Source organism: Sus scrofa, chromosome 1 (genome assembly GCF_054392235.1).
Source record: "Sus scrofa isolate SSC_HxYL_T2T_F1_AM1 chromosome 1, Sscrofa_HxYL_maternal_Yorkshire_Landrace_v2.0, whole genome shotgun sequence".
In the NCBI taxonomy this organism is placed as follows: Eukaryota; Metazoa; Chordata; class Mammalia; order Artiodactyla; family Suidae; genus Sus; species Sus scrofa.
The window spans coordinates 193,786,012-193,813,213 of record NC_139383.1 but is presented as its reverse complement, the minus strand read 5'-3'; positions in this window follow the sequence as shown (position 1 = coordinate 193,813,213).

Here is a 27,202-nt window from a genome sequence, read left to right as displayed (position 1 = left end):
GGGTTGACTTATGAGGAGGGAAAATAAAAGGATGAAATCCAAGGAAGGACTAAAGATAATAAAATTGTCTGCAAAGGACAGAGGGGAATTAGTTGGCATGACAAAAGAGGTTGTAACTAGAAGTAATGGGATAAAGGTAAGAAGGGAAAATGTAGGTTTGAGACATTTCAAATAGAGGAAAACCTAGAAAGGACTCAGGGGGTGAGGAGGCTGACTCCAGCTTGACAAAGGAATGAAGGACTTGACCTAGAGGTCTTTCCAGCTCTGGTTTCTAAGTCCTTCCTTATTCATTTGCTGATGGGGGTATGCCTTGCAGCAAAGGAGGACTTGGAGAACAAATCTGATGGGGATTTCACTCTGTGGCAGGACTGAACTGGGGACTGTCTCCCTTCTCCCCTGGCTTCCTGAAACAACATTTTGGTGACCCCCTAGAGTGTCCGTTTGACACATATGTGTGTCTGCACAAAAACTATACCACAAAGAGTTTCACTGGACAGTCTGCCTCAGAAGTGAGCACCTATTTGTTACTGCGTGTGCCTTTCCCACAAGGTTTTCTTTGTGAAACAGAAGTAGAAGGAGCTGAGCCCAGACCAGAATGTTGAAAACAGATTGACATGAACACACATGCACCAAACCTATTTCCTTCTCAGCAGCCTTGCACAGACAGGGCAGAGGCTCCTCCCACTTTCTAAGATGGGAGATATTAGGTGCAAAACAAGATAGATCACCAACTTAAAAATGCATTAAAAATAGTTGTCATCAATCTGCAAACATCACTCCGGCAACCTTTTGATAACATCACTATGCTCCAGTAAAAGACTTCAGAAACTGATACAAGTTTCCAAAATCAATGGAAAGGAAATGATTATTTCACAACTAATAATTCAAGTTCACTGTATTAGGAACTTTCATTATCATCAAGGGTGTATGTGGAGTAGGAGGCAATATCACATACCCTTTTCCTCGCTTCATACAAAATCAAGGACAGAAAGCAAGGATACTCCAAACTCTTGCACACACACATCTCTAGCAGTTTCCCCTTGTTCTACTAATTTCTTAAATGTAAAATGTATATAGGCTAGTTCTCATTTTCAAAAATTAGCACAGATGTGGGACTTTTTTTTTTTTTTTTTTTTTTTTTTTTGCAATACTCTAATTAAGAGTGTAGATTCTAGAATCAGAGTGCCAGGGTTCAAATACTGACTCTTGCTCATAAGAGGTGTGTGACTTTGGACCAGGTACTTTCTTCCATGGGTCTTAGTTTCCTCATTATTAAACTGGGTGTCGTGTCTCTCTCATAGGGTTACTTAGGGAAGTATATGAGCTAGAATGCATAACTCTCTTAGCATTGTCCCTGGCACGTAGTACATACTGACACATATTCTTTGTTGTTATCATTTTGATGGCTGTTGCATTCTTATTATTAATACCACAATTACCATTGATATAGCACCAGATAGCTATTAGGGAAATACAGCAGGTAAAACAATTGAAAAAAGAAATGCAAAGAAAGCCAGTTATCCTTATGAGAGTTGCAGGTTACCTTACCTGCCAAACACATCCTGGAGAATAAACTCCACTCTTTATTCAGCAAAATGACTCTTGAATCTTAAGATCAAGTGGCTTGGATGAGGCTATTTGAAATACCCATTGCATAACTCTGCTAATGCTACACTGGGATAAATTATTAGCATGGCCCTGGAACCGTGCTTCATTGTGCAATCAAGAGATTCTGTATGGTTTTACTTTTCATATGAAAAAAAAAATCAAAAACTAGAACCAGAAAACATTTGGAATTTTTTTTAGTCCATGGCCAGATCTTACAACATCAGTGATTTAAACCAGGCATAGAATATGAACTCAACTAGGCCTCTAATATTTCTGCATTTCTTGGTTACAGCGAGCAATGCAGACCTAGGCTGTTGTTGAAACGCTGCAGCACGTGAAGGCTAACAGCTGTGCTAGACAACTGGAACCCCCACCCCCCATAGAGTCACTCTCCTGGCCTGCTGGAATAACTCAGTACTACCACACTTAAGTCTTCTGCACCATAAGAAAAAAATAACAAAAATTAATAAGCTCGGGGACTAAAATCAAAGCCACATTTACTGCCAAAGAAGCCAACTAACAAGGATGTGAAGCAAAGAGACTGAAATCCTTATTCACTCTGGTTTAAATTTCCAAGAAAATGATAGCAGAAGAAAGAAGGATGCCTTCAACTCCAATATACCATGAGCTGTGGCCTCCTTTCAAAAGTCTTCAAAAAGTACGCACAGGATTTCTTAAGTCCATTATAAACTGGTTGTCTAAATGGCTACAGTTCTAGCAGCACTGCTTTTCCTGAAAGAGGAAGCTGTTTATTTGCATCTTCTATGCTAACTTTTTGAAAGAGCCATTAAGTGAAGCGGCGTAGCCACAAACAAGTACCTGAAAAGAATGGGATCAAGGCAGTGGTACAAAGCTTTGTCCCAGCAATCTGAATGCAGGTGTGAGAGACACAAACCAGGTGGCTAAAAGGCTTCTTTGTTTGAAGCTGTCAGTAGGAGGACCTGATTAATCTCATGCCCCATCCCTAAACTCCCTTTTAACTATGTCAAGACATCACCTCACATCAGGAAGTCTACGATGACATGGCTATGTGCTAAGCTCAGTTAATGTGGCCCTAGGTTTAAACACTTCAGGTTGAAAGTGGATAATTGGTGGTAGTGGATTTTAAAAGCTCACACAGGTGCCTTTGAAAAGAGGTCAGAAGTCAAGTGCATCTCTCCTGAGAGTACTGTGAGCCCTTCCTAAGGAGATCAAAATTCTTTTACACAAACCCCCAGGGTCTTGTAAGAACTGTTATTAATTTAGTTCTGTATGTTCCAAATAATGGAAAAACGATACCACATGTGTATATTACCAGTAACCTGGGCATATTTGTTCCAGAGAGGTAGATGTTAGATAGATTTTCACCTGGCACTTCTGGATTGCTAATGAAGTAATCCACTTTCTACCAGGGCAAAACTGGGAGTTCAGGTCAGGGTAATGAACCTTGAAAATGGTGAAAAGCCTGAGGGGAAAAAAGAGTATAAACATAGGAATGTGTTGTCATATGCTGAGTGTGTTCACAAAAACAAAGCTGTGGAGTTTTAACTACAGCTCAAAAACCAAACATTGCTGAACGTGTTCTGACTTCAAAAATAAAAGTGATTAGCCTTTTTCTCTTTTTATTTAATATCCATTACAAAGTTTCATCATCATAACATATTCTGAGTGTTTTGAAAAGTATCCAGACACCCAACCATTAATTGCAGATTTCAAATACCAGTCGGGATGAGTTTCTTAGTTCAACTTGGAGGTCTTCCACTGTCCACCTTTGTTTTTTCTTTTCTCTATTTTTAGACATTTTGATTCAATGTGTCTATTATTCTATTACAGTTAAGATGTGTTATTTATTAGAATACTATATTTGAAGCAAACTTGAAAACAAGAACACATAATTAGGAAATTTGATGTTATGGCATATATCCAGTAATAAATATTTAATTTTATAATCCTTGTGTCTGCATATAAAAACCCATGATAGTATACCAGTATATTTATCAGAAACCTTCGTATATACCCATTATAAATGCTACTAAAAAATACAAGAGTCGCTGAAGGTGAAGAGAAATTGGAATCTGTGCACTATTGATCAGAGTGTAAAAAATAGTGTGGCCACTATGAATCCTCAAAAAATTAAAAATAGGATTTCTATATGACCTAGCAGTTCCTCTCTTAGGTATACATCTAAAAGAATTGGAAGAAGGGACTTGAGCAGGTATTTGTACACCCAGATTCAGAACAGCACTTTTTGAAATAGCCAAAAGATGAAGCCAGCCACATGTCTATCATCACATGAATAGATAAACTGTGGTATACATACAGGGGAATATTATGCAGCCTTCAAAAAGGATGGGGATCCTGACACATGCTACAACATGCATGAACCTTGAAGACATTATGCTAAGTGAAACAAGCCAGACACAACAGGATAAATATGGTATGACTCCACTTGCATGAAGTGTCTAGAGTAGTTAAAATCATAGGGACAGAAAGTAAAATGGTGGTTTCAGAGGAGGGTAAATAGAGAGCTATTATTTCATGGGTACAGAGTTTCAGTTTGGGAAGGTGAAAAAAGCTCTGAAGATGGATTGTGGTGAGAGTTGCACAACAATGTGAATGTACTCGATGCCACTGAATTGCATACTTAAAATGATTAAACTGCATACTTAACTGCATACTTAAAATAATTTTATATTATGTGTATTTTACCACAATAATTTTTTAAATTAGAAAACATACATACATAACTGGTCTGGAGTTGGGGTCTGGGTTGGGTGACTTGCCTGATTGACTGCACTTAACAAGTCTGATGCACTGTTACTAATCAAAAGAAAATGTGTTTCTTTCAGGACCTTAAAGAATCCAGTTGGCTTGAGCAAACAGATAAAAACAAGGGTGTAACTGACATTTTGAAATTGGTATACAAATTCTTGGATCCACTTACTCTATATTTATAATTAGGAAACAATGTTTGTCACTAAAATTTTTGATGAAAATAACAGGTTTGTCACAGTAGTTTTGCCACAGAATCATGGTTTCACTCAAGAAATGAGGAAAGATGAGGGAAAAACCCTTTCAGAAATAACACTTTAATTCATATTTAATGTTAAGCACACATGTTCGTGGTATGTAGCAAAACAAAGTTAATAGCATAAAAAGTAATATGACATTTGATTAACTGGTGTTAAACTGAACGTGTTAATTGCAGAGAAGAAAGACTTGCCAAGGCATGTTAGAAGCTGAGCTTCCAATTTGAACTCAAAATACAAAGGAAATGGCTCTAAGATCTGAGTAGCTGCTTTAACATTTACACAAATCCAAGAAATTCCAAGCTCAAATCCCAGGAACCTAAGTCTATTTATTCTACTTAAAGTGTTAACAGAGGACAGTTCAATTAACAGCATGTAACATTTTTTGAGAAGACCTCAAAATCCCTTAACTTGCCAATAATAGTTTAAAGACTCCACAGTGTTTTAAAGTCTGGGAAAGGATTCAGTCTCTACCAAAAGGGAGATTGCCCTTGGAGAGCTTGCTAAAGACTTTGGTTAACCAAAAAGCTATAAACCCCAGTGTTCTCACTATGACTCACATATCTTGCACTGTTGATAGATCACAGTGGTTCTCTTGATTGCTTATAATTAGCAGTATCCTCTGGTAGAACTTCACCAACAAGGAGAAAGTTACAGAACCCAATCCTTACTTTCCCAGTCAATTCTCATATACTAGTAAAATATGAGTAACAATAACAATGACAGTAATAACCAGAGTAAAACAACAATAATAATAATAACCAGACAGATTGGATGGTGATGGAAAGACTGAGTAGTAACACTTGATTTCTTCTGTCTTTTAATCCATCTCAAGATTGAAGACCTTGATAAAGAAAACACACACACACATATACATAATCTTAGTAAAATTAAAGACCACAGAGGTTGAAGATTTTAGTAGAAGTTTGGGGAATGCTATTTATTATCTTTAATAAGCATGATTGGTAAGTTGCTAGCTGAGATACTGACAAATACTGGTTTTGACATTGGCTGTATAAAAATCTGCTAGGTTATAAATTTCATGAAGTCAGAGATGATGCCTGTATGGCCATAACTAAATCTTCAGTCCCTAGCACAGTGCTGGTCTATGTTAGGCATTCATTACAAATATGTGTGGAATGAACAGAAAAATAAAAACAGGTGACATTATTGACAGCCACTGGAAGCAAATAGAATTTAAAGAACTAAAAACAAATTATGAACTTCTTAATATGTGCCCAACGTAAGAAATGATTTCTATGGAATAAGGAATTTCATCCCCAACTGCCCTATGAAGTGGTCCTATTATTATCCCCATTTTATAGTTGAGGAAACTGAGTCACAGAAAATCATACAGCTTAAGTGGGGGAATTGACATGCAGGGAGTCTGGTTTCAGATATTACATTCTTACCCATAATATAAAAATCTTAAGATTTATGATGTAAAAAGTAATGAGAACTCAGACCCACTCCTCCCTGAAAATATACCTTGAATGTATAACATTTTTAAAGGACTAAGGGGGCTCATTCCAATCAGAAGTGCTCACCTATAGACATGAAGATGGAATTACTGGGAGGGGGCAAATAACAATGTCTTGGTGTGTCTGCCAAAGCAATGATTTTTAAAAATCACTTTCTCAGAACCACCAAATAGGAAAGAGAGAAGCCATGGAAGTCATCTCATCTCTCTCTTCATCCTTTGCAAGTGTTTAGCAGAGTATGTGCCAAGGTAAGTGCCATCTAAGTGTTGACGTTACATAAATCCCTTCTTCAATACTGGTATCTGGTTTCATTTTTCATACTTCAGTACCTGCAGACATTCAAGGGATAACTAAGTCCATTGCAAGCCAACTGTATTAAAGGAAAACAATTTCTTACATTGAGATAAAATACGGATTGGTTTTTCCCTGTCCACTTTGACAACACAGGACAACTTTTGTATAAATTCTCTTCTGTAGGATAGCAAATCATATGTTTAAAGGTAGTCCTTGTTCCCTTAAGTACGCATCCGACATCCTCAGGTTCATTAACCACTCCTTTTGTGTCATGAATTCAAATTGTCTTCACCAGTTTGAATGGGCCATTCTGGGTACAGTCTCATCAGTCACCATGCCTCCTAAATTATGTCATCAGAATTGGGCATAATATTATAGCTGTTTTCTGACCAAGGCAGCTTTTTAAGGGATTATTAGAGCTCATGATCTGGAAACTATTTCTGTTAATGTTGCCTGTTATTATGCTATTTCTGTGCCTTTTCTATGCTTGTATCATGCTATTGGTTTATAATAAAATGGAGGTCCACTAAATCCCCTGACCCATTACCATATGCTCTCTAGCTTGTGCTTGTGAAATTAATACTTTGACCCTATTTAATTTTTTTTGAATTAAATGTCATCTGTTTCAGTCTAGAATTTTAGATGATTTTGTATTTTATTTTATTTTTTATTTTTTTGTCTTTTTGTCCTTTTAGGGCTGCACTTGCGGCATATGGAGGTTCCCAGGCTAGCGGTCTAATTGGAGCTGTATCTGCTGGCCTACTCAAGAGCCATAGCAACTCCAGATCTGAGCCGCATCTGCAACCTACACCACAGCTCCGATCCTTAACCCACTGAGCGAGGCCAGGGATTGAACCAGCAACCTCATGGTTCCTAGTTGGGTTCATTTCCACTGCGCCACGACGGGAACTCCTGATTTTGTATTTTAATTCTATTGTTAGACGTGGATTTTTTTTTTTTTTTTTTTTTTTTACAGTAAAGAGAGTAAAACTCAAGATTAAAGAGACCGTCACTTTCAGAGATTCCCTTCTAACATCCTGGGAGGGGCCCTAGCAGTGTGTCCACATGGTCAGAGTTTTGGTAGAATTAGCATAAGTCAGACATTTTAATCTTCCTCTCTGTCAGGTGTGTCCTATAGTGCTCAGCACAGAAGTACGTGGGAACGGAGGAAAAACAAGATGTGAAATATGTACAGCCAAAAGTTAATCTGTGGGAAATTCTTCCAACAACTCAGGTATAGAAGATATTTACAGGAGTTCCTGTCATGGCTCAGTGGGTTAAGAACTTGACTAGTATCCATGAGAATGCAGGTTTGATCCCTGGCCTCACTCAGTGTGTTAAGGATCCTGCATTATGAGCTGTGGTGTAGGTCACAGATGCAGCTCGGATCCCGCATTGCTGTGGCTGAGGTATAGGCTGACAACTATACCTCTGATTCAACCCCTACCCCAGGAACGTTGGTATGCCCTAGGTGTGGCCCTAAAAAGAGAAAAAAGAAATTTATAGTTTTCTTAGATTTGACAATTCTATAAATTACTTAGCATTACCAAAATAAATTTCAGTTAACTATGGTAGAGACAAGACAATTATCTTCACATTTTCTTTCTAGAAAGACATTACAAAATAATCCCATATGAAAAAATAATCGAAGAGTAAGCAGGCAAAATAAAAATAAATATAGGGAAATAGGGCATTGTGAAGGTGTGTCCAAACTTATATATAAAATTGCCATGTATTTGCCTATATATTGTAGTAATTTTAGATTTGTAATTTGTATTTTTTTCTTTTCCTAAATAAATAGGGTACAGATCCCAAATCTTGATAGACACTCCAGATATCAAGCATTGACAAAATTCTGTAACAGGTAATGTGTGGTTTGCTAATAACTTCAAAAGAATGGAATAATTACTGCAAATAATAATGTATTAATTTCATTTTCATTTTCCTTAGTAGTACCAGCTTTGTACATTAGGATAACTATGAAGAATTTAATGATATTAGCAAGGGATACTGCATTTGACTACAACTCCCATAATGTACATGTGGATACATCATGCCCACAGGAGTATGTGATAAATGTGAGATAGTCTGTGCAGTTATTTCTTAGCTGGTTGAACAACTCACCTTGGTTTTAGTCTAGTGAGGGTCTCCAGAGTAGGGTGCCTCAGGCTCTTTCATCACATGTAGTAAATAAAATATTTAATCACAGGTAGGAGTGGACTTAGATAATGTGGGCCTGAAGCTTACACATTTAGGGAGACAGGGGAGAAGGTGGGAGACATCTAATTAGAAAATGAATTAAGTTCCTGGAGTTCCCATCATGGTGCAGAAGAAACAAATTTGACTAGAACCATGAGATTGCGGGTTTGATCCCTGGCCTCTCTCAGCTGGTTAAGGATCCAGCATTGCTGTGAGCTGTGGTGTAGGTCACAAATGCGGCTCAGATCTGGCATTGCTCTGGCTCTGGCGTAGGCTGGCAGCTGTAGCTTCAATTAGACCCCTAGTCTGGGAACCTCCATATGCAGCAAAGCGGCCCTAAAAAGCAAAAAAAAAGAAAAAGAAAATGAATATAAGTTCTCATCATGGCTCAGAGGTTAATGAACCTGGCTAGCATCCATGAGGACTTGGGTTCAATCCCTGGCCTGGCTCAGTGGGTTAAGGATCCTGCATTGCCATGAGCTGTGGTGTAGGTTGCAGATGCAACTCGGATCCCACATTGCTGTGGCTATGGTATAGGCCAACAGCTACAGCTCCAGTTGGACCCCTAGCTTGGGAACCTCCATATACTGCAGGTGCAGCCCCAAAAAGAAAAAAAAAAGAAAGGAATACAAAATTATAGATATAAAATTGGGTGTGAATATTTAGGATGAAAAAGAAATCACATTAAATTACAAACTTTCAAAAGCTGACACACCACAAGTATCACAAAATCTAGGAAAATGACATCGCATTTTTATTAATTCACTTCCTTATAGAACTTTCTTTTTTTCCCTGCACTTTTCTTGCTTTATTTTATTTGTGTGCATAAAATCCTCCTCTAGTAGTGATTTACTGATTAATAAATAAGCATATTGTAAAACTTCAGAAAATTGGAAAAATTGGGTCAAACTAGTATAAGTAGAAAATATGAATTACAGAATTCTGAAATTGCATGAATTTCAAATACTCTTCAATATTTATTGCTATCAAAGGAAGAGCTAAATTATAAATGTATAAAGTCAAAGTTAAAATTTATAATAGGACTACATCATATAATACTGTAACATAAGTATAAAATTTCTTTACCATAAAAAATTTTTAATGCAGAAACTGAATTAGTAGAGCCATTTACTTTGAGAAAGAAAATTTGGGTTGAATTTGATTTTCAGTGCATGATTTAATACAATCATTTTGCCATGAAAATATTGCTAATATTAAAATGAATTATGGTTTTCAATTAGTATAAGTTTGTTGCATATCTGGATAGATCTGCCATATTTTCTAGATATTAATTTAGAATAGAAAACATTTAATTGTGATTTCAAGAATATAGGATTTAATGGTAAGCTGCTTATTAATATACACTGATTTAACATGGCTTCATATGTTAACCTGAGAGAAAGGTAACTATTTTGAAGTTATATTTTTTTATCCATAACAATAAATATCAATCATGAAAGTCAATATCTATTCATAAGCATGGAATTTCACAGAATTTTCACTGTAGACTGTGGTAAAGAAGGGCTAAAAAATTATAAGTAAAATCTGTGACCTAAATAGAACTTAAAATGCATGGGGAGAAATTTATAGGAAAACTATAATGAATCCTCCTGCAAACTTTCTTCCAAGTGTGAAATGTATATATTTGTACATTGTGTGAAAAGAGACTCATGCTCAGAGAAAGGCAACTAAATTTCTTCAGTACCATCAGGAGCTTTTCCTTCTAATATTAATCAAAGATAAGCCAAAAGTTCTTAGGACAGCTGGGAAGCCTTGATGCAGGTTTCAAGGCTGCTGCAGGACAGCAGGATGTAGGGCTCCATCTCATGCCACAGAGTCCATCTGCTCACCAGCCTCTCCTTTGATCTAGCTCTTTCTGGTGATAATTACACCCTTTTTGTTTCATTTGCTTACACACTAGAATTTTTCATTGTTTTGGTTCAGTGAATTACTCAATAAAATAAAATTTATACAAAACACCAACTCAACAGGCTTCAACATTTCTCCACCCAACTTGCAGATTGCAAACACCAGTGGAGATTTTTATAGAACTGATGCCTGGACTCCATCAGCCTCTCTATGCTGTTGAGTCCCAGCATCATAAAAAGCTTCCAGGAGTTCCCGTTGTGGCTCAGTGGTTAATGAATACAACTAGGAACCATGGGCTTGTGGGTTCGATCCCTGGCCTTGCTCAGGGGATTAAGGATCCAGCAATGCCATAAGCTGTGGTGTAGGTTGCAGACTCGGTTCAGATCCCACATTGCTGTGGCTCTGGCGTAGGCTGGCGGCTACAGCTTTAACTAGACCCCTAGCCTGGGAACTTCCATATGCCACGAGTGTGGTCCTAGAAAAGACAAAAAATAACAATAAATAAATAAATAAAATTTAAAAAAATTTTTTAAAGCTGCTAGGTGATTCAAATATGAATCCAGGATTAAGAACCTAGGTGATTCAAATATGAATCCAGGATTAAGAACCAGTATTATTCTATTGATAGATGATGTAGGAACTGGTAGAGCAGCAGAAAAATCATCAATTCATTTTGTTATACTTTTTAAGGTGCAGTCAACTTAGGGTGACCATGAAAGCTTGGCAGTAAATTGCAGTGATTCTAAGGGTCTCAAACTCAAATCTAGAGGGGGTGGATGAAAAACAAAACAAAAACCAATTCCCCAAAGTGGCCAAAAGGAAAAGGTGGAAGCACCACCTACAGGTATGACTCAGCTCTTTTCAGTTAGTATTCAGAATCTGAGTAGGTGTTGCTGCATATTTTAATTTTTCAAAAGAAATCAGGTAAGAGTGTGTGTGTGTGTGTGTGTGTGTGTGTGTGTGTGTGTGTGAGTGAGAGAGAGAGAGAGAGAGAGAGGAATCTCCTGACTTTAAATGATAGTTCAGAAAATGTTATAAAGTTGAAAAACAAAAACAAACAAAAAAAGCCTGCCATGTTTGCTATGCAAAACCCACTTGGGTGCTAGAACTAAAGAATCAAGGGTTACCAGCCTATGATGGCTGCAGGGTGCTGAGCTTCTTGCCTGAGTTGTACCAAGGACCAAAAATGAACAAATTAGACACTGACCAAAACAGTTACCTCTCACTCCAGAGGTGGGTGTGACCTGCCACCACTAGGGGTCCATGAACAGGCACCACTTGCAGCCCCAGTCACCTTGGAGAGCACCACAGAGGAGAGCATTGTGATTGAGCACTACCTGTTGTTTCTCTTGCAACCCTGGGAACACACCCATGCCGCTACTGCCACTGCCAAACCACTGCCAAACACTCCAGGCAGTGCCCACACACTTGATCACTGTCACTTTCCAGGACCTTGTAACTAAGAGCAGCTTGTGTAGCACCTCCTGCGTGGGCTAAATGGGGTGTGGTGCTTCTTGCGTGGTCTGCAGGTGGTGGGGGCAAACCACAGCAGTTATCTCTGACTCCAAAGGTGGGCATGGCCCACTGCCACTGGGGGTTCCTGAACAGGAACCACTTGCAACCCCAATCACCTCAGAGGGCACCATAGAGGGGCACTGCAATGAAACAACACCTGTTGTTGCTCTTGCTCCCCTGGGAGCACACCCGTCATGCTGCTGCCACTGCCAAATGCTCTGGGCAGGCCCAGAGGCTTGATCACTGTCCCTTCCCAGGATCCTGCAACTAGGAACAGCCTGTGTAGCACCTCCTGTAGGGGCTAAGCAGGAAGTGTGCTTCTTGCATGGTCTGTAGGTGGCGGGGGCAAACCATGGCAGTTATCACTGACTCCAGAGGTGAGTGTGGCCTGCTACCACTAGGGGTCCATGAACAGGCACCACTTGCAGCCCCAATCACCTCAGAGGAGGGCATTGCAATCAAACACTATCTGTTGTTGCTCTCACTCCCCTGGGAATTCACACACTCTGCTGCTGCCACTGCCAAATGCCCTGGGCACCTCATAAATCTGCCTAAGGCTCATTACCACTTCCCAGGACCCTACAACTAGGAGTAGCCTGAGCCACCTTCCTGCAGGTCCTTGCTGCTGTTATGAGCCCAGCAACCAGCCACTGACTACTAGCCCTACCCACTGTCTTCTTCTCCCTGGAAACACACTGAGCACCCTGGGGATAACAGCCTGCTCACACCAAAGAAAGAGACAGAAATATCCAAACTCCCATGCCAAAAATAAATAGTAACCGCCCACAAAATACAAAGGGGTGCTCTTGCATAGAAGTAGCCCTCCAGGACTGCAGTGTGGCTTCCCTAAACTTACAGAAAAAGAAAAACATAAACAAGATGAAGAAGCTCAGGAACCATTCCCAGTTAAAAGTACAGGAGAATTCACCTGAAGCAGCAAACAATGAAACAGACCTCTGCAGTCCAACAGACACTAAGTTCAAAAGGGAGATAATTAAAATACTGAAGGAAATAAGGCTGAATATCAATTAAGAGCAGATATGAACAATAATTCCAATTACTTTAGAAATGAACTGGAAAATATAAGGAGGAATGTGGAAAAATTAGAAAATTCATTTGCAGAAATGCAAACTGAGCTAAAGGCACTAAAAAGCAGAAAGAATAATGCAGAGGAACGAATTAGTGACTTGGAAGATAGAATAATGGAAATCACCCAATCAAGTCAGCAGACAGAAAACCAAATGAAAAAAATCCAAAATCATGTGACTTTTTTAAGGAAAGTTTTGTCCACATATATGCCCAAGAGTGGGATTGCTGGGTCATATGGTAGTTCTATGTGTAGTTTTCTAAGGTACCTCCATACTGATCTCCATAGTGGTTGTACCAGCTTACATTCCCACCAACAGTTCAGGAGTGTTCCCTTTTTTCCACACCCCATTCATCATTTGTTATTAATGATGGCCATTTTGACTGGTGTGAGGAGGTATCTCATGGTAGTTTTGATTTGCATTTCTCTAATAATCAGTGATGTTGAGCATTTTTTCATGTGCTTGTTGGCCATCTGTATATCTTCTTGGAGAAATGTCTATTCATGTATGCGTAACTGGGTCCCCATGCTGTACAGTAGGAAAAAAAAATAATATATTGGGGAAATAAAAAAAACTAAGTAAAAAAAGAAAAATACCAAAAGCATTATAAGAGATCTATGGGATAATGTAAAGCAGCCCAATCTATGCATAATAGGAATTCCAGAAAGAGAAGAAAAAGAAAAGGGGATTGAAAATATATTTGAAGAAACTATGTCTGAAAATGTTCCAAATCTAAAGGAAACTGATATCAAGATACAGGAAGCACAGAGGGTCCCAAGCAAGTTGAACCCAAATAGGCCCACACAAAGGCATATCATAATAAAAATGGCAAAAATTAAAAAGAAGATTCTAAAGGCAGCAAGAGAAAAGCAAAGTGTTAAATATAAGGGAACCCATATAAGGCTATCAACTGATTGTCTGCAGAAACACTTCAGGCCAGAAGAGACTGGCAAGATATATTCAAAGTTCTGAAAGCAAAAAATTTGCAGCCTAGAATACTCCATCCAGCAAAAATATCATTTTAAATAGAAGGGGAAATAAAGAATTTCTCCAACAAACAAAAACTAAAAGAGTACAGCAATGCTAAACCCATTCTAAAAGAAATACTGAAAGGGCTTCTCTAAATAAAAAAGAAGTAAGAAGAAATAGGATGGAGGAAATCACAAATCACTTAAATAAGCCAGCATACAGCTCTAAGAGTGGGAAAAAAAGACTGTAATAGTGATGATAAACACAAAGAACAGCAAAATGATAAACATGAAGATTTTAAAAAAGGACTTCAAAATCATAGAATGTGGCAAAGGAAAGTAAAATAGACTTTTTTTAATAATGTGTTTGAGCCTATCAGACTACCAGGCTAAAGCAAGCAGATACAGGAAGGAGTTAACATACTTAAAAAACAGGGCAACTACAAATCAAAACCAAACATTACATTCACAAAAACTAAAAAGAAAAATACACGAGCATAAAATAAATAGAAGAAATCATCCAACAAAAAAAAAAAAAGGAAGAAAGGAAATACATAGAATCAATTAGAAAACAAGGTTTAAAATGGCAATAAATACATATTTATCAATAATTACCTTAAATGTCAATGGACTGAATGCTCCAGTCAAAAGACACAGAGTGACAGATTGAATTAAAAAAACCTACAATCTGCTATCTACAAGAGACTCATGTTAGCGCAAAGGACACATATAAATTGAAAGTGAGGGGACGGAAAAAGATATTTCATGCCAATGGGCAAGACAGGAAAACAGGAGTTGCAATACTCATATCAGACAAAATAGACTTTAAAATGAAGGCCATAAAGAAAGACAAATAAGGACACTATTTAATGGTAAAATGATCCATTCAAGAAGTGGATATTACAATTGTTAATATATATGCCTCAAATATAGGAGCAACCAGATACATAGAACAAATACTAACAGACATTAAAGGAGAAATTGATGGAGATACAATAATAGTAGGAGACTTTAACACCCCACTCATATCAGTGGACAGATCCTCTAGACAGAAAACCAATAAGGCAACAGAGATAAAGGACACAATAGGAAAGGTAGACTTAATTGACATTTTCAGGACATTATATCCAAAAAAATCAGAAAATACATTCTGCTCAAGTGCACATGGAATATTCTCAAGGATCAATCACATACTGGGGCACAAAGCTAACCTCAACAAATTTAAGAATACAGAAGTTACTTCAAGGTATCTTCTCTGAACACAATGGCATGAAACTAGAAATCAACCACAGAAAAAGAAATGAGAAAAAACTACCTACATGGAGACTAAACAACATGCTGCTAAAAAACCAGTGGGTCAATGAGGAAATCAAGAAGGAAATTAAAAAATACCTCGAGACAAATGATAATGAAGACAACCATTAAAAAATCTATAGGATGCTGCAAAAGCAGAGCTCAGAGGGAAACTCATAGCAATATAGGCCTTCCTCAAAAAAGAAGAAAAAGCTCAAATTGACAAGCCCACCACCTAAATGAATTAGAAAAAGAAGAACAAACCTAAAGTCAGCAGAAGGAAGGAAATCATAAAGATCAGAGAGGAAATCAATAAAATAGAGATTCAAAAAACAATACAAAAAAAGTTGGAGTTCCCATCTTGGCACAGTGGTTAATGAATCTGACTAGGAACCATGAGGTTGTGGGTTTCAATCCCTGGCCTTGCTCAGTGGGTCGAAGATCCAGCATTGCTCTGAGCTGTGGTGTAGGTTGCAGATGCAGCTTGGATCCTGCATTGCTGTGGCTCTGGCATAGGCTGGTGGCTACGGCTCTGATTGGACCCCTAGCCTGGGAATCTCCATATGCTGTGGGAGTGGCCCTAGAAAAGGCAAAAAGACAAAAAAAAAAAAATCAATAAAACCAGGAGTTGGTTCTTTGAAAAGGTAAACAAAATTGACAAACCTATGATCAGACTTACCTAGTTGAAGAGAGAGAAAACCCAAATAAACAAAATAAGAAATGAAAAAGGAGAAATCACAACAGATGATGCAGAAATACAAAAAGCCATAAGAAAATACTATGAACAAGTACATGCCATCAAATTTGACAACTGAGAAGAAATGGACAAATTTCTAGAGACGCAAAGCTTGCCAAAACTAAATCAAGAAGAAATAGACCAACTGAACAGAGCAATCACTAGAAGTGAAATTGAAAATGTAATAAAAACACTCCCTACAAATGAAAGTCCAGGGCCCGATGGCTTCAAAGGTGAATTCTACGAAACATACAAAGAGGAACTTAAACCCATCCTCCATAAAATTTCCAAAAGGTTGAAAAAAGAACACTCTCAAAGATATTCTGTGATGCCATCATCATCCTAATACCAACCAGACAAATATATTCCCAAAAAAGAAAGCTATAGGCCAGTATATTTTATGAATATAGGCGCAAAAATTCTCAACAAAATTTTAGCCAACCAAATCCAACAACATATAAAAAACATCATACACCACGACTAGGTGGGTTTCATCCCAGGTGCACAAGGATGGTTCAACATATGCAAATCAATTAACGTCATACACCACATTAACAAAAGAAAATTCAAAAACCACATGATCATCTCAATAGAGGCAGAAAAAGAATTTGACAAAGTCCAACATCCATTCATGATAAAAGCTCTTACCAAAGTGGGTATAGACAGAACATGCCTTAACATAATAAAAGCCATTTATGACAAACCCATAGCAAATATAATATTCAATGGAGAAAAGCTGAAAGCCTTTCCACTAAAATCTGGAACAAGACAAGGATTGTCACTCTCACCACTTTTATTCAACATAGTATTGGAAGTCCTAGCCACAGCAATCAGACAAACGAAAAAGTAAAAGATATCCAAATTGGAAGAGAAGAGGTAAAAGTGTCACTGTATGCAGATGACATGATGCTATATATAGAAAGCCCTAAAGGCTCAACCCAAAAACTGCTTGAACTGATGAACAAATTCAGCAAAGTAGCAGGATATAAGATTAACATTCAGAAATCAGTTGCATTTCTGTATACTAACAATGAAATATTAGAAAAGGAATACAAAAATACAATACCTTTTTAAATTGCACCCCAAAAAATCAAATACCTGGGAATACACCTGACCAAGAAGGTGAAAGTCATATACACTGAGAACTATAAAACATTAATCAAGGAAATGAAAGAGGATTCAAAGAAATGGAAAGATATTCCATGCTCCTGGGTTGGGAAAATTAATATTGTAAAAATGGCTATACTATCCAAAGCAATCTACAGATTCCTTAGCAATCTATCAAATTATCCATGACATTTTTCACAGAACTGGAACGAATAATCCAAAAATTTTTATGGAACTACAAAAGACCAAGAATTGCCAAAGCAATCCTGAGGAACAAAACCCAAGCAGGAGGCATAACTCTCCCAGACTTCAGGCAATATTACAAAGCCACAGTCATCAAAACAGTATGGTACTGGTATCAAAACAGACAGACAGACCCATGGAACAGAGTAGAGAACCCAGAAATAAACCCTGACACTTATGGTCAATTAATCTTTGACAAGGGAGGCAAGAACATCAAATGGGAAAAAGAAAGTCTATTCAGCAAGCATTGCTGGGAAACCTGGACAGCTGGATGCAAAGCAATGAAATTAGAACACACCATCACACCATGCACAAAAATAACCTCAAAATGGCTTAAAGACAAGACACCATCAAACTCCTAGAAGGGAACATAGGCAAAACATTGTCTGACTCAACCTTACAAATGTTTTCTCAGGTCAGTCTCTCAAGGCAGCAGAAACGAAAGCAAAAATAAACCAATGGGACCTAATCAAACTGACAAGCTTTTGCCCTTCAGAGGAAACCATAAAAAAAAGGACATTTTTATTTGTTTGCAACATGGATGGAACTAGAGAATCTCATACTGAGTGAAATGAGCCAGAAAGACAAAGACAAATACCATATGATATCACTTATAACTGGAATCTAATATCCATCACAAATGAACATCTCCTCAGAAAAGAAAATCATGGACTTGGAGAAAAGACTTGTGGCTGCCTAATGGGAGAGGGAGGGAGTGGGAGGGATCGGGAGCTTGGGCTTATCAGACACAACTTAGAATAGATTTACAAGGAGATCCTGCTGAGTAGCATTGAGAACTATGTCTAGATACTCATGTTGCAACAGAACAAAGGGTGGGGAAAAAAATGTAATTGTAATGTATACATGTAAGGATAACTTGATCCCCTTGCTGTACAGTGGGAAAATAAAAAAATAAGTTAATTAATTAATTTTTTAAAAAAAAGGACAATTTACAGAATGTAAGAAAATAGTTTCAAATGATCCAACTGACAAGGGCTTAATCTGTAAAATACACAAACAGCTTATACAACTCAACAGCAAAAAAGCCAACAACCCAATTGAAAAATGGGCAAAAGACCTGAATAGACACTTCTCCAAAGTAGATATACAGATGGCCAACAAGCACATGAAAAAATGCTCAACATCATGGATTATTAGAGAAGTCCAAATCAAAACGACTATGAAGTACCACCTCACACCTGTCAGAATAGCCATCATTAATAAGCCCACAAATAAAAAATTCTGGAGAGGGTGTGGAGAAAAGGGAACCCTCTTGCACTGTTGGTGGGAATGTAAATTGGTACAACCACTATGGAAAACAGTATGGAGGTACCTTAGAAAACTATATATAGAACTACCATATGACCCAGCAATCCCACTCTCGGTCATATATCCGGACAAATGTTTCCTTGAGAAAGACACATGCAGCCATATGTTCACTGTAGCACTATTCACACTAGCCAAGACATGGAAACAACCTAAATGTCCATCGACAGATGAATGGATTAAGATGTGGAATATATACACAATGGAATACTATTCAGCCATATAAAAGAACAAAATAACGCCATTTGCAGCAATATGGATGGAACCAGAGACTCTCATACTAAGTGAAGTAAGTCAGAAAGAGAAAGACAAATACCATATGACAGCACTTATATCTGGAATCTAATATATGGCACAAATGAACCTTTCCACAGAAAAGAAACTCATGGACTTAGAGAAAAGACCTGAGGTTGCCAAGGGGGAGGGGCTGGGGGAGGGAGTGGGATGGACTGGGAATTTCAGGTTAATAGATGCAAACTATTGCCTTTAGAATAGATTAGCAATGAGATCCTGCTGTATAGTACTGGGAACTATATCTAGTCACTTACAATGGAGGATGATAATGTGAGAAAAAGGAATGTATATGTGTATGTGTGACTTGGTCACCTTTCTCTACAGTAGAAAATTGATGGAACACTGTAAACCAGCCATAATGGAAAAAAAAATAAAAAGCATTAAACAAACAGATTAGACACTGAACATATGTATTCACAAATGTGGCTCAGATCCCATGTTGCTCTGGCTGTGGGGTAGGCCAGCAGCTGTAGCTCTGATACAACCCCTAGACCTTAGCCTGGGAAGTTCCATATGTTGCAGGTGCAGCCCTAAAAAAGCAAAAAAAGAAAAGAAAATTATAACACATGTGATTGCTTAAAAAATTGAATTGGGTAATGCAATTTAAGTGGCTTGCCTGTAGTAAATATTAAATTAACACTTGGCTTATTGTCTGTGAAAATAGTAATTATATATGCATTGACATTACATAAAATAGCCACACATTTTAGGAGGAATTCTGAGATTACCACTGTTCATTTTTCACTTCTTCACTATCTTAGAAGGTAATACATTCTGCCTATAATGTTCATGGGGCTCCAAATCATGTTCAGTCTAATGTGTTTAGAATTGTAGAGATCCAAAGAAGTTCAACATAGGCCCTCTATTGAAGAATATATATTTTATTCATTTTTTATCCAACAAACTTTTAATAATCACCTATACTATAGCAGCTTCTGTTCTAGACAATGAAAACACATCACTGAATGAGACAGAAACCATTCTGACTCTCATGAAGCTTAAATATAGTAGAGCTAATTAAACATGAACAAATAAGAAAATTAAGTTGAAACAGCGGCTGTAAAAATACATCATCAGGCTTAGGTACTTGGAGAGTGATTGGGTGATTAGATTAGGTGATCAGATGAGAAAGGACTCTCTTAAAAGACAAAAGAAAGCTAGTTGCAGAGCCAGTTTGGGGAAGAGTGTTCACCACCAACAGGAACCTGGCATGTTTAGAGAGCCATAGGAGGGCACCTGGGAGCCAGGGACAAGCGCTAGGAGGTGAAGAAGGAGAGTAAGCAGCTCCCTATCATACAAGGAGTCATGGCCAGAGTGAGGATGTGAATTTTATTGTAGCAGGGGAAGTAAACACCCAATTATAATACTAAGGAGTATTAAATAAATGCTATAAAAGCAAAGTGCTGTGGAAACCCAGACAAAGGCTGTTAATTCCACATGCCTAGAGGTGGGTGCAGAAGGCTTCTGCAGAAGTGGATTTGAACTGGCCCTTTAGAGGACAGGCAGAACTTAAAACATAAATAGGCAGAGAACAATAAAAGGAGCATCCCAGGCTAGGAAACTGTAAACCAAGGAATTCATGCATTAGATGGGCTGGGATGGTTGGCTTCAGAACCTTGAGGCATGCAGAGGTAGCTCGAGCCAAAAAGCTAGAATCCTAGGTGGGGAAATCTTTAATCCAGACCAAGGAGAGATGGACTTGTCTGTAGACAGGAGAAGCCACATAGAGCGAAGCCTCCTGAAGCAGTAGGGACATGGCTCTTTTGATGTTGATTTCATAGTAATGGGCACCCTGGAGTCACTGACACACTCTCTGTGGACTGGCTGGACCTGAGTGTGACTGTGCATATTGTCTTCACACCCTTCTTTTGTTACCTGGGCATCTCTAGGCCCTGCATACACTTCTGTTTTCTAGAATATGTGCAGAGGATTCTAAGAAAGCAATATGACAGTGCAAATCAGAATTTCCAAAGCACAAACTCTTGGTCAAGTATTACTCCTTCAGTGATACACAGACTGTGGGAATACTCACCCTAGTACATAAGTGCAGGGATGTTCAGCAAGGAGCTGTGGGACCACCACCCTGAAATCCTAGGGGGAGCCACCCCCATACACTCAACATCATCCAAAAAAGAAGGAGGTACTGAAGAATGGGAAACCAAAGGATTATCTGAAAACTCAGTCTCCAAGGTGGACCATTTAAATCAGTGTTTTTAGCAGGGGAGCGCAGCTACTCGTATACCCTTGACCAAAGAACGGTCCTCCTCTATCGGGGATGGTCGTCCTCTTCGACCGAGCGCGCAGCTTCGGGAGGGACGCACATGGAGCGGTGAGGGAGGAAGGGGACACCCGCCTAGCCAGCCAGATCAGCCGAATCAACCCTGGCGATCAATGGGGTAACAGATGTCGCAGCCAGATCGCCCTCACATCCAGGGTGGGGGAAAAACTGTAATTGTAATGTATACATGTAAGATAACCTGACCCCCTTGCTGTAAGCGGTGAGGGAGGAAGGGGACACCCGCCTAGCCAGCCAGATCAGCCGAATCAACCCTGGCGATCAATGGGGTAACAGATGTCACAGCCAGATCGCCCTCACATCCAGGGTGGGGGAAAAACTGTAATTGTAATGTATACATGTAAGATAACCTGACCCCCTTGCTGTACAGTGGGAAAATAAAATAATAATAATAATAATAATAATAAATAAAATAAAATAAAATAAATCGGTGTTTTTCAAGGGAACCCTCCTACCCTGCTGGTAGGAATGTAAATTGGTATGACCACTATGGAAAACATTATGGAGTTTCCTCAATAACACCCCAATGTTCATAGCAGCACTATTTGCAATAGCCAACTCAGGAAAGCACCGCAGATGTCCATCAACAGATGGATAGATGAAGATGTGGTGTATAGATACGATGGAATATTACTTGGCCATTTAAAATGAAATAATGCCATTTGCAGCAACATGAATGGACCTAGAGAGTATCATACTAAATGAAGTAAGTCATAAAGAGAAAGACAGATGTTATATGATATCATTTATATGTGAAATCTATGACACAAATGAATTTCCATGAGATAGAAACAGACTCACAGACATAGAGAACAGACTTATGGCTCCCAAGGGAGGGGAAGGGAGTGGGACGGGCTGGGAGTTTGGGGTTAGTAGATGCAAAGTATTACATTTAGAATGGATAAACAACAAGGTCATATTGTATAGCACAGGAATTATATTCAGTATCCTGTAATAAACCATAACGAAAAAGAATAAAAGAATGTGTATGTATGTATACTCGAATCACTTTGCTGAACAGCAGAAACTAACACAACATAGTAAATCAACTATACTTCAATAAAATAAATTTTTTAAAAATTGGTGTTTTTCAAACTGTAGGTAACAATCCATTAGTTGATCATAAGGTCAATCTAGGGGGTTGCCACTGACATTTTTCTTAATCTAAAAGAATACAGTAGGGAGTTCCCATTTGTGGCACAGTGGAAATGAATCCAGCTAGTATCCACAAAGATGTAGGTTCGGCCCCTGGCCTCAATCATTGGGTTAAGGATCCAGCATTGCCACTAACTGTGGTGTAGGTCGCAGATGTGTCTTGGATCCCGAGTTGCTGTGGCTGTGGTGTAGGCCGGCAGCTGTAGCTCCAATTCAACCCAGCCTGGGAACTTACATATGCCATGGTGTGGCCCTAAAAAGAAAAAAAAAAAAATACAGTAAAATAGAGTAGAACAGAAAGCAATAGAGTGAAATGAACATAGTAAGGGGTAAGTGTTGTGTTTCATAAACACGTTTCCATTTTTCATACATATACAGGCATCTGTGTATTGGATTTTGATGTAAGCTGTGTTTCTTGCTGTAATCGTAATTTTAAAAATTGACAAGTATTGGTTAAAATTACCTGGGGGAGACAAATGTTAAACTAGAACTCTAGTTTTTAATTCACTGAGGGCAAGTAGGATCTCATAGGAAAACCAGTCCTTATATACCTATGTAAAAATGTGTTATCTGTAGAAGTGTGAAGAGATCCAGCAGTCAGCCATGCATACCTCTAGGGAGTATGGAAGATTTTCTAAAAGGAGAGAACTTTGATTTTATATTTTATATACTCTATACCATTACATGCTTCTATATTAGAATTGTTTAATACTAAAGGAAAAAGAGGTGGTTAGATATACCCTGCCCATTGAGTATTCAGTTAATTGACATGAAATGTACAGATGTCTTTAAGCCAAAAGTCAGAGGGCAATGAAAGGGAAGGAAGCCATGTTCTAACCATGGAAATTTGGTGGGAAGTTGGCAGGAATGTGAGGGATAGAAATCAATGTGAGGCCTATTTAGTTATGGCCCTCCTAATTTATAAAATGATTCGAGGCACCTAGGTGTTCAGGCAGCCCAAAGACAAAGCAAAAGAGAATCTGAGAAAAAAAATTCTTAGAAGAAAACCTGGCACAAGAAGGGAGACTTGGAAAGCGGGAGGAGAATGAGACTCAGGGTAAAAAGTAGGAACTGTAGAAAATCCAGGGCTTGCAAACAAGTGGAGGTCTGAGAACTATCATCAGGATAGTCTGAGAACTATTCATCAAAAGGCCCTGAACCTTTAGGACACCATGGAGTTAGGAAGAAAAGGACTACTATCTGGAGCTCCAAAAGGGCTCCAGTGACCGCATGACAAAGGCCAATGGCCAGGCAGTTCTCTCAGGAGTTCTGTGGAGTTCCCTGGTAGCCTAGTGGGTTAAGGATCTGGCAATGTCACTGCTATGGCTTGGGTCACTGCTGTGGCCTGAGTTTGATCTCCTGTGTGGGAACTTCCACATGCCATGGGTGTGGCCAAAACCAAAGCAAAACCAAACCAAACCAAAACAAAGAAAAACCCACTAAGTTGTGGCATTCTCCTCCACCACAGGGCTCAACCTCTGCACAGATGAGGCATTCACATTCCTGGGCCAGGCCCTGGGGAGTGCTGGGGCACTCAGAGTTTGCCTCTCTGCTTCTCCCTTCTTTATGATACTGTGGTTGACCAGCCTCATTTCCTGCTGGCTCAGATGTTACTATCTTCAGTTAGACCTCATCTAAGAAGCAATGTGGATCATACTGGATGGCACCTAATTGCTTAGCTTTTGTATTAAACCAGGTCTCATGGCTGATGTTACCAAGCATTGATAGTCTACAGGCTTGACTGTTCTGTTTTTCCCACCTGGCTCTATGGCTTTTCACCTTTCCCAGAGTGTACTGATTGAAAAATGGTCCTTCTGTGTATTTGATGCCTGCTGGCTTAGAGGTAATAGCACAGATTTCTTATTATTGGCAAGAATATAAACTTAAATGGCCATTACACTATCTTTATAAAGCTGAAAAGTGCCCAAGTTCCAGGAACCCAGGGTGTTCTAAACTGCATTTCCAAAAGGAACAGGCTTCATTGGGCTAGATTCTGATGAAAATGTACACAAAGTGCAAAGCCTCGGGTAAATGCATCCTTACCCACCAGGGTAAACCAACCCTAAGCCAGGACCTTGTAGGGGGTTTTTTGGTCAAAGTTAGAAAATCCATCTAACAGTAGTAGAAAGGGATAAACTACTTTCCTAACTAAATATAAAACCATAAATCCTTATCATATCACTTTACACAAGGAATTACTTGTAAGTAGTAGATATATCTTAGTCATATTTGAAATTCCAGTACTCAGCAATGGCATTGCACGTGGCACATGCTTAATAAACATAAAGTGAGTACGTTAATGGGTAGGCTCATTAGGTAAGATGGACCTAAGGCCTTGTTCCATTGATGACTATTGCAGATTACCACAGAACTTTTTTATTCCTTTTTAGGTCCACACCTGTGGCATATGAAGGTTCCCAGGCTAGGGGTCAAATCAGAGCTATAGCTGCCCGCCACAGCCACAGCCACAGCCACAGCAAGACAGGATCTGAGCCACATCTGCTACCTATGCTGCAGCTTGCAGCAGCACCGGATCCTTAACCCACTGAGTGAGGCCAGGGATTGAACCCACATCCTCATGGACACTGTGTTGAATTCTTAACCTGCTGAGGCACAATGGGAACTCCACCACAGAACTTTTAATTTGTAAAAGCAAAGGCTGACTCTATTCATGAAATTCTGCACTTGTGAACATTTATTATTCTTTTTTCTAACTTTCCTTCCTTCCAATCATCAAGAAAGCTGCAAGATCCCTTGATCTCAGTTTTTATGGCAACTAAGATGCATAAATTCCCCAGGTGCAGAATCAATGAGTATTCAGTGCACCATTCAAATTGGCAGTTTCACTCTGGTAAGTCCCTCTTAAATCACATTGAGGATGCCTGATTTTTATGAGCAGTGAAAACTATTAATTATCTTTCCTATTGCTCTTTGGTATTTTATTATAAATGAGAGAAAGGAGAACTAATCCTTTTATAAGTAAGTAGCAGACACATAACATACCCATGACCAAACCTTGCTCTTTTTCCCTTCCCACCCACCTTTTCTTCTTTCACAAGAGTTTAAAACCAAAAATCCAGATTAAAGTAAGACTCTTAATGTTAAATGCATTTTTACAGAGGCAAGTGTCTGTGAAAGAAATTTTATAGGAACAAATGATCAATTGCATTTTTAAGAGCAACTCCTACACATGCTCCTGGGTAAATTGCCAAAGGGTTCATTGTATTTCCCACACTAAGACCAATGGCTAAGGACACTCAGGAAGTGAGCTAAATATTACAGATGCATGGGTTTCACAGCTTAGAAGCTGAATTTTTTAAAACTTGGGAGTCCCCACTGTGGTGCAGTGGGTTAAGAATCCTGCTGCAGCAGCTCAGGTCGCTGGGAAGGCACAGGTTTGATCCCTGGCCTGGTGCATTGGGTTAAAGGACCCAGTGCTGCTGCAGCTGCAGTGTAGGTCACAGCTGTGGCTTGGATTTGGTCCCTGGCCTGGGAAAGTCCATATGCCCTGGGTGCAGCCATTTTTTAAAAATGCAAAAAACATGGAGTTCCCATTGTGGCTCAGGGGGTTAAGAACCTGACATAGTATCTGTGAGGATACAGGTTTGATCCCTGGCCTTGCTGAGTGGGTTGAGGATCTGGTGTTGCCACAAGCTGCAGCATAGGTCACAGATTCGGCTCAGATCTGATGTTGTAGTGGCTGTGGTGTAGACCACAGCTGCAGCTCTGATTCAGCCCCTAGCCCAGGAATTTCATTATGCAGCAGACACAGCCTAAAAACAAAAAAACCTGAGGGAGATAAAGCAGTTTCAGAATAATGACTGTTACTCAGATTCCAGATTCTCTTTCCTGATGTCATGGGATTATATTTTTAATCCTTCCATTCAAAATTTAATTCACCTAAATAGATAGGAAATACATATTTTCCAAATCCTTACTGAGCAACAGGTTCATGCCATTAGCCATATCATCAGTACTTTTTCCATTGTGGGCCAGAATTTATAGTCTTTATAATTTTTAAACTATATGCATTAGAGAGACCTCCTAGAGCAACACACCAGCCTCGATGAAACCAGCCTATGACCTCCTTTGTGTTTCAGCCAGTGGTGGCAAATTCCCTGAGGCCGATGTCAACCTTTTTCTAACCACTGGTTTTCCAGGTTGACAAATACCAATATTAACTGTAACTGATCCAGTACCAGCCAGCTCTAGAGCCCTCACCTCTTCATTTGTTTAATTCCTCTTAGTAGAAAATGAATAGTGTTATAACTTAAATATAGGAAATACTTAATTGTCTTGCTGAAGAAATAAGCTTCTCTCCCAAATCAGTTGTAAAACTGCATAGCTTATAATCAAGTGCTGAGTGAAATGCACCTGCTCTTTGGTGTGGCAGCATAGTTGTTATTGTTTATCTGAGGAAAGCAAACTAATGCCAGTGGATAGAAATGGTTAGTTACCGTAAAGTGATAAATTGTGTCTCAATAAACTTCTCTTCTTGAGGCAAATGGTAAGGAAACATCATCCCCTCCAATTTCAGTCTAAGTCAGAGATTCAAAGGAATTGGGCTTTGCTGCCTCCCAGGCAAAGGCTTAGTTTTCCATTGACAGAGTAAACTTGCCACTGTTTTGATTTAGCATGAAAAACCACACACCATAGCCCATCGAAAAGGAGGAAAAAAGTACTTTGCACATTAGATAAATAAGCAAAAACAAAGACAAAAAC